Source organism: Zea mays, chromosome 6 (assembly GCF_902167145.1).
Source record: "Zea mays cultivar B73 chromosome 6, Zm-B73-REFERENCE-NAM-5.0, whole genome shotgun sequence".
Taxonomy (NCBI): Eukaryota; Viridiplantae; Streptophyta; class Magnoliopsida; order Poales; family Poaceae; genus Zea; species Zea mays.
Genome location: NC_050101.1, coordinates 98,991,769 through 99,000,760, shown reverse-complemented (window position 1 = coordinate 99,000,760; position 8,992 = coordinate 98,991,769). Strand labels below are relative to the sequence as shown.

The window sequence follows — 8,992 nt, the reverse complement described above, 5'->3', positions numbered from 1 at the left end:
TGGGCTTGGACACATGTCGGCACCAGACCCCAGCCTGAGCAAGGCCTGGGTATTTTTCCCCAGAGTCCCGGGACCCAGCTGTGGGTGGTCCGGACCCCACACAGAGGGGTCCAGGACTCGACCTGGAGGCCCGGGTTGTACTCACGGGGGTCCTGGACCTTGCCCTTGAGGTCTGGTCTACATGCACAGGGGTCTAGCGCTTTCCTATGGGGATCTAGACCCACTGTTGGCATCTTGGAGTATATCTCTTTCCACCGGCCACGTGGCGGTCCTAGAGCTGCCCACGTGGAGGGGTCAGGTACTGTTCACTGCGCGACTAGAGATAGCCGCACGGGCACCCAGTCTTCATACTGTAGTAAGGGGTACCCCTGATTCAAGGTACCGACAGTCACCTTAAGAGTCTCCCCTCCATCGGGAGTCTTCTCGGCCACCACTTTCCTGCAAGAAATTTTATGATTCCCATCGGCCTCTCTTGTGTTGCCGATGATTATCTCTTTGTCTTTGCCCTTATCGACTGTGTTTGGCCGAACCAGGATCCTCTTGCCGTCAAAATCGATCATGTTCATCGGAAAGGGCTCAACGTCCACCTGCATTTCCTAAAATTTCAATCGTCCTTTGTTAATGGCCGATTGAATCTGTCGACGGAATACATTACAATCATTAGTGGCATGAGAAAATGAGTTATGCCACTTGCAGTATGCACGACGTTTCAACTCGTCGGCAGATGGAACAATGTGATTTATTTTAATGTTTCCATTTTTGAGTAATTCATCAAATATTTTATCACATTTACTAATATTAAATGTAAACTTAACCTCATCTTGCCGTTTTTTTTGAACCGGCTGCAAGGAGGAACAAGCCGAAGATTTGGCCTATTTTGGCCAAACCATTTCAGCCGTGTATACCTCTGCTGATTCGTCATCCGAGCTGCTCTGGTCACACTCTACTATATGCATATTGTGACGAATTGTTTTAGTAGTTTCTTTGCTCCGGATCTCACAAGACAAAGCTCTTTGATGTAATTGTGCTAGCGTAAAGAACTGGATACCTTATAATCTTTCTTTTAAATAATATCGTAGTCCATTGAACGCTAATCCTGCTAGCTGTTTTTCCGCTAATTCTATTTGGAAGCATCGGTTTCTTGTATCCCGGAATCTTCGGATATAGTCATTAACCGATTCGTCTTTCCTCTGTCGCAAGGCCACTAGGTCTACCAAATCTAACTCATAGTCACCGGAGAAAAAGTGGTCATGAAATTTTTGTTCTAAATCCCCCATGATGAAATAGAATTAGGAGGCAATGTGGCGTACCATACTAATGTTGTTCCTGTCAAGGATAACAAAAATAAACGCACACGGAATGCTTTTGTGTCGGCCAATTCTCCTAATTGTGCTAGAAACTGGCCGATGTGTTCGCGTGTGCTTTTCCCTTGATCACCCGAAAATTTTGCGAATTCGGGTATCCCGGTTCCCTGTGGGTATGGGTGATGATCAAATCGGCTGTCATAAGGTTTCCAATATGATTGTCCCCCCAGGGACCATGCCTACTTCGAGTTTATCTTGGAACGCCCTGGCTATTTCTTCCCTCACTATATCGATGGCAGCCGGTGCGAGACCACCGGCTCTCTGGTCAAACATAGGTGGGGTTGGCTGGATATTAGCGTGTTGTCTTCCCCCCATTGGTTTGAGCTATGTGGTGCATTGCCATTTACCCTATATGACTCATAGGATTGATCGTTCCTTTCTAGCCTTCTAGGCGGGGCCAGAAAGCTTTCTTGGGCTCGGGATTTTGTATTAATGGGCTGATGCATCGCATAGTGTGATGGGAAGTGTTGCTGGGACGGGTGAGGATTCAGGTAACAATCCTCCTTAAAAAACTCATGCGCGGACTGTCCGGACATGTACCCGGACCGTTCGTGATTATATGCGGACCGTCCGTCGCTGTATGCGGACGGTCCGACTGGGTAGTTTAAATTCTGCGTAATACGATGTGACCCGGGCACATGTGTTGGTAATTCATTAAAAATGGGCCCAACCGTTGCTGGCCTGGATGGTCCGCGCTCACGTGCGGACGGTCTGGGCATGTGCAGATCGGCTGATTTACTGCCGATTTGCGGTTGCTCAGGGTATGTGTCCATCGGCATCCCATAAAGGGGTTGTGACTGGTCGTGACAACCTATAGTCGATGTGTTACGTGTGTTTCCCCCCTAATTCAACCTTGTGCGAAGGAAATTTTGCAATGGTAGATTTATCAAATGCACGTACTAGTCTCCTATAATCGTTTTGCATACCCCCTATGATATTTTGCATTTGTTCTCGTTGTTCATCTACATAATTCTTAAGAGATTGTAGCTCGTTTGTGTTACTTACATTGGGGATATCTGGTGTGGGTCGGAGTGAAGCCGGATCCGACGCCCGTTGTCGGACGACTTTATTGTTCCTGTCCACCTTGAAGTTAGCCAGGAACTTCGCCTTTGCCTCTTGAATCAGCTGCTCCTTGTGCTCCTCGAACTGGAGCTATTCGTCAGCCGGCAAGGTTTCCCAAGTCGGCTCTATAATATTGCTGGGGGACACTTCAGAACTATCCCTTGAACCGACCATTGAGGGTCGATTTAATAGGTCTAGATGTGTGTTCCCCAACGGAGTCGCCAAAAAGTATGTTGACACCTTTTTGGGGCGCCAATCACTCAACACGAACCAGCGACGGTGCTCTCTGCACAGGGGCGAACGGTCCGCGGCCTGGCGCGAGGCTAGGGTTTCCTGCCTGACGGCCGGACGGTCCGCACCCTGGGGCTGGATGGTCCGCGCGTGCGCAGGGGCGGAGAAAGATCGCCGGCGGCGCCTGAATCTCGCTCCCGGGAGGGACCCCGTCGGGGAGGAGAGATCCTAGGTGGTGTCTAGGCTCGGGTAGACCGACCTAGACTCCTCTAATTGACGTAGAGTCGAAGAGAAGCGGAGGATTTGGGGATTGGAAGACTAACCTAGAACTAGACTAGAACTACTCCTAAGAATAAATGTAAATTGTTTTGATTGAAGGTTCGATTGATTGATTAAATCGGTCGTATTCTTCTGCTTTTATAGAGGAGGGGGGCTGGACCCGTTACCAACAAAATTCCGAGCTAATCTCGAGATTCTCATCAACAAACATAGCAAGAAATTAGGAACCCTAATCTGTTATGCGCTTGCGCGGACCGTCCGGCCTCAGGGCCGGACCGTCCGGCACTCTTTTTAGTGCTCAACAAAGTGAACACGGTGATTTGTTTTACCGAGGTTCGGTTCTAAAGAACCTAGTCCCCGTTGAGGTGGTCACAAAGACCGGGTCTCTTTCAACCCTTTCCCTCTGTCAAACGGTCACTTAGACCAAGTGAGCTTTCTTCTTTACTTCTCACAGGTCACTTAGACCCCGCAAGGACCACCACACAATTGGTGTCTCTTGCCTTGCTTACAAAACACTTAGGAACACGAATGAGGAAGGAAGAAAGCCAACCAAGCGACAAGAGCAACAAAGAAACATAAGAACGATCCTCTCACAAGTCCTAAAGCACTAGAATTGAATTGGGGACTTTGATTGGATCGGTGGCTTTGATTTATGTCTTGGAGTATTGCACTTTGCTCTTGTATTGAATGAGGAGTGCTGAATGATTGGATGGTTGGAGTGGTGGTGGTTGAGGGGTATTTATAGCCCTCACCCACCAAAACAACCGTTGGGGTAGGCTGCTGTCGATGGGCGTCACCGGACTATCCGGTGCGCCAGCCACGTCACCCAACCGTTAGGGTTCTGGAGCAGACGACCGTTGGAGCTTTGTCTTCATGCGGCACCGGACAGTCCGGTGTCACATCGGACAGACACTATTCACAGTCCGGTGCCCCTCTAACTTCTGCGCTCTGACTCTGCGCATACTGTTCACCACTGTTCGCGGAGTCAGCGGCTTTTGCAGTCGACCATTGCGCCGAAGAGCCATTGCTTCGCTGGTGCACCGGACAGTCTGGTGGCACACCAGACAGCCCGATAAATTATAGCGGAGCGGTGCTGAAAAAACCCGAGAGTGCCGAGTTTACTCTGGTACGGACCTGGTGCACCGGACACCGTCCGGTAGCACACTGGACAGTCCGGTGTGCCAGACCAGGGCAGTCTCAAGGTTCTTGCTCCTTTGAATTTGAACCCTATCTTTAATCTTCTATTGGTTTGTGTTGAACCTTTATGCACCTGTAGAACATATAATATAGAGCAAACTAGTTAGTCCAATATTTATGTTGGGCATTTCAACCACCAAATTTATTTATAAGAAAATGTTTGACCCTATTTCCCTTTCACTTTTTGTTTCTCATTAATTTCATTTCACATGGCCATTTCTTTATTCAATCAACAAGTTGCCTTGGTCACCCAAATCAAGTTCTCATATTAAAAAAATAGGTAGATGTTCTCATAAGCTTGACAGGAAATAATATGTTGGAATTGCTTAACATAAGGATGCTGCCATGTTTCATGACATATGATGGTACTAGGTGGATGCCCGTGCGTTGCAACGGGAAGATAAAATATCACGATAACTCATGTACAAATGTGATATAATATTATAGGAAAAAGTTACAAATGTGTTATAATGTTTAGGAAAGAAAACAAACCTGTTGGGGGCCTTCGGCTTGCGAAGGTCCTCAAAAACAGGATTTAACAATATTTCTGGAGTATAATGTGTGGACAGGTATCTTCGGACTCAAGTCGGTATCACAGCAGGAGAAGACCAGAATAGTACGAAGGTTGATACAGCGCCGAAGATGTGAACAGGAAAGCTTCGGCGTGGTAGCAGAAAATGAAACCGACTTAAAGATGAAAAGGCTATTCAGACCTCGATAGATTACTATAGAATTATTATCAAATGTGAAGGGCATGAATGTAATTTTGTATGGGCTGTGTCCCGTGCCTATAAATAGGTGAACAGTACTCCCGTACTGTTCACGCTGACTGGTATCCACTCGTGCGTCACATCTGTACTTTCATTCCCTTCCAAGCTGAAGGTATATTTATAATTCGATATTATTTCTGTTTCTCTGCAATAATGATAAGTTGATAATGATATATAATTATCTATGTAATCCTTTATATTCTTTATGATTCGTTCTTCGTCATCGTATGCTATGTTTATGAAGGTACGTCTTTCATAACCTTCGTCCGAAAATCATTATATCCTAAGGGAAATAATGCTTCAAAGGACGAAGGACCTTATTGATTAATATTTTTTGTGTTGCCTTGTTCTTAACTCATAGCACTTGAGAACAAGTCCCCAACAAAACCCACAGCCTGTGCATTCACTGGGACCTGAAAATAATAGGTGGACTAACCTTCCCACAGGACGAAAAGGCAATGGAGTTGCAATTGCAAGCACACAAAAAAGTGGCCTGCACAAGAAAGCTTATATCATGGCAGATGTTCTTCGGACTTGGAAAATAATACACGAGAAAAAGAAGACATGGAAAATATGTAGTTCTACATGCCTATTGTTGATGCACCATCGGTATTGCACGAATCAACTTGTGCTGATGCTAGTACATCATCCAAAGTTGCAGTCTGCTTGTCCTTCATCTGCTCTACATTGTCCTGTACCCCCTGCTGCCACATCCTAATCTGCACCTCGATCACCCTCTGCTCCTCCTATCTAAAACTCCCAACTCCAACCAAAATAGGTGAGCTTGGTATCTAGGTGCATCAATAGAAAAAATGGATTTTGTGTGTAGATGACAAGATGTAAAATGGATTTAGTACACTGCCCCCATAATAGTTAGTAGAGATTTAAAACATGTAAACCACACACAAACCATATTGGTCTACATCAACCTGTTTATTGATGCAACCTCAATTAAAATTATGATGTCTTACAATTTCTAATAATAATCAAATATGTCGACAACTGTACATTAATCTAATCTTTTTTAGCGATACTGATAAGTCGTTGTTGTATGTTTGGAGGGATAGCATAGCGACATGAATTCTCCTCGTAACTTAATAGATCAATTACAAAGTTCCTTCGAAGAATCTTTGCATCCTACACACAAAGACATAAGAGAACAAAACGTCAAATTTATATTATGTAACTGAAATGTATGTTTGAACATGAACCAAACGTACTCCACTCACCCTATTAAATTCCATTCGTCTACCACTCCCCCACATGACCATAGCTTGTAGAACGAAGTAGCTTGTATTAACCCTACAGAATAATGTTTGGCCAACTATATTATATACAATGGTTATCATAGAAAAAATTTAAACTGTTGAGAACATGGTATTGAGAAAATACCCTTTTAAGTCCATTGGAAGACCAGACCGAATTGTATGTTCCCACTTAAAAATATCATCTGCCCATCCAGAACGTTTCTTATTGTAGGCAATCTTATATTTCTCGGAGGCCATGATAATTGCTTCCGCAAACCTCTTGTATGACATGTGTTTACACCAATCTTGAGTGGGTGTAAAGTCTATAAAAGTTACGTGCTTTTTACCATGATCGATTATGAAAAGTGTGTAGCATCCATTGAATTTCCATGGCATAAGAACCTACAAAATATCAGTCATTAGGATTGCAACGAAGTGCCTTTTATAAATACATTCGAAATGAACACATACTTACATATTTATAACCAGTGATATAATAGTTCAATGAAGACCAACAGTCGAGTGTTTTGGCTAACTCTTCTGTTGTAGGATCCTGATGGTACTTTGGAAGTTTACCAAAACCAACCATTCTCTAGATAAATATATATACATGTCCACATGAGGATTATATGTATAGATACAATATATTACTACATTATTGATTGGAAACAAACTTACCCAGAAGCGCATGTCCATATAATGTTTTTTATCCTTTATCATTTCATCTTTCGACATATGTGACTCTTTAATGGCCAACAATCGAACAGCCATGTCAAAACATTTTAGAGTCATATCAAGATTTACCCTTAATACGTTTTGCAGGTCTTTGACAGATATTTCTATCTTAAAAGGGTTGAAACTTCGCACCCATGTCATCCTGTAATGCAACATGACAAAAGTATATATCAAAACTCTACGTAGTTGGTACATATAAATAGATAAAACAATGAGCACTTACTCTAATGTCGTATCATCTTGGATTGTCATGATGTAATCACATAGAACATCTATTAAATCGACTTTGGTCACTGGCATGTCCTTTGTGGAAAGGCCACTCAGTAAAAATTCATTAGTGCACTCATCGGTCGGGATTTTTATAGGAGTTCTTTTATCCCAATCATGAACAAACCACCTTTCTAAGTCTGCTTGAGTGATGGGGCCATCATCATCTTCCATCAATACTTCACTTTCTTCAGATACACAAAGTAGTTTCCTCTTCTTAGGATTTGTGGGACTATCTAATATCTGAACATCAGAGGAGCATCCAACATCGACTTCTTTGTCATACTTGTATAACGGACACCCCTTTCTCTTGTTTATATCTAAAGATAGTAATATAGCAGCCAATTTTTTCCTAAAGTGTGACATGTCATCTTGCAAATAAGAAACAATTTATTTAGCAATTATATGTATCAATTGGTTTGGCATAATAACAGAAGACAACAAATAGATATTCATGTTATAGCCACATGCAATTTATTGTTAAAAAAGAGACCCATCAGAAAGTGCAAACTGCCAACAAGAAAATCTATGTATGTGATAAATATGCAGATTGCAGTTATGTTCACAGTGTATGCAAAGCAAAACGACTGAACCAATCATAAAAAATCACCGGTCGTACAACAAACAACAAAGGCGAGCACGACTTGGAACAGTAGGGATGCAAACAAGTCTGTAGCCTGAAAGAAAGCTCTACCACAATTCACGGCGTCCATGATGCACGCATAATGTCATAGTAGTAATAATATACCTGGGTAAAATTATCAGATAGTTCATCCCCTGTCCAGTATTCGATATAGTTTAGTAGAAAGAGGCCACACGAGGAGCTACATCAACCAGATGATAAAATGTCAAGATTAACAGCAATGAATATTAATAGCAACACATAAGAATGTATAGTGTACCTATCTATTTGCTTTGCATATTCCATTTCTATTTCTCTAAGTGGCCAAGAAGCAACTCGGAGGTCTGGCCACCTGTGATCTTTTAACTCCTTACGCTGAGATACCATATCAATTTGTCTTTGGAGTCCTTTTATCTTTATATTATTATAAAAACATAGAATTAGAAGTTGAGATTTTAAGTTAATAAGGGATTAGTAATTGTTGAGTTTGTATAAACTCACAGTGTCAATGAGGTCATTGCGACCGGATGATGTACCAAGTGAGTCGAGCACTTGTATCTCCATATTTCTTGCATTGATCACGGCAAGATACCAGTGCATTTCTCGGATATTTATTGGAATAAACACCTACAAGTCAATTATAAATATTGCATAATAATACATGTAAACACTAACCGTGTAGATTGCAATCTCGTATTTACCATGTCATGGTCTAGATAAAGTAAAACCCTTCTTTCAGCGCTAGATATTTGTGCCATGTCTTTACTTGGATATAACTCATCTGTTTTAGTTTCAACATCATCGTCTCGCTTTAGAAAGTTGAACTAAAAAGCATTTTCTATGTGTACACGACCTCCAGATCGGCATTTTAGATGATCTTGAGCTTTTATTAAATTTATGTAACAGTCTATCACCTGCAAGTATGTAAGTTATGATTTAAAATACCAGGGTGAGTATCTTGGAAGTGTGGTGCTCCTAGCTAGTTGAGTTATCATGAATTACCTCATCACCTAGATATGTGTCTGGTTGAAATAGGCATTCCATCCACTTCCTTTCCACAAAGGCATCATCAATAAGCACGACTTCTGCCCTTGGTTCACAAGGGATTTCTTTAATCCAATCGATGAGTGCAAGATCACCCTGCGTGCAAATATAATCTACGAACAAAACAGTCATGAGATCAAACATAAATCACTTGCAATAAAAACAATACAAACT

The 8,992-nt window shown here is 42.4% G+C and overlaps 1 long non-coding RNA gene across 1 annotated transcript; it reads right to left on the bottom strand.

Moving 5' to 3' along the window:
- Window positions 1–8,275: 8,275 nt before the first annotated feature.
- On the bottom strand, window positions 8,276–8,571 carry LOC118472217 (uncharacterized). The gene is made up of 2 exons (XR_004850221.1): window positions 8,476–8,571; window positions 8,276–8,401 (listed from the first exon to the last, which is right to left on the bottom strand). It is a non-coding gene; the product is annotated as an uncharacterized lncRNA (long non-coding RNA).
- Between the last annotated feature and the right edge of the window lie 421 nt (window positions 8,572–8,992).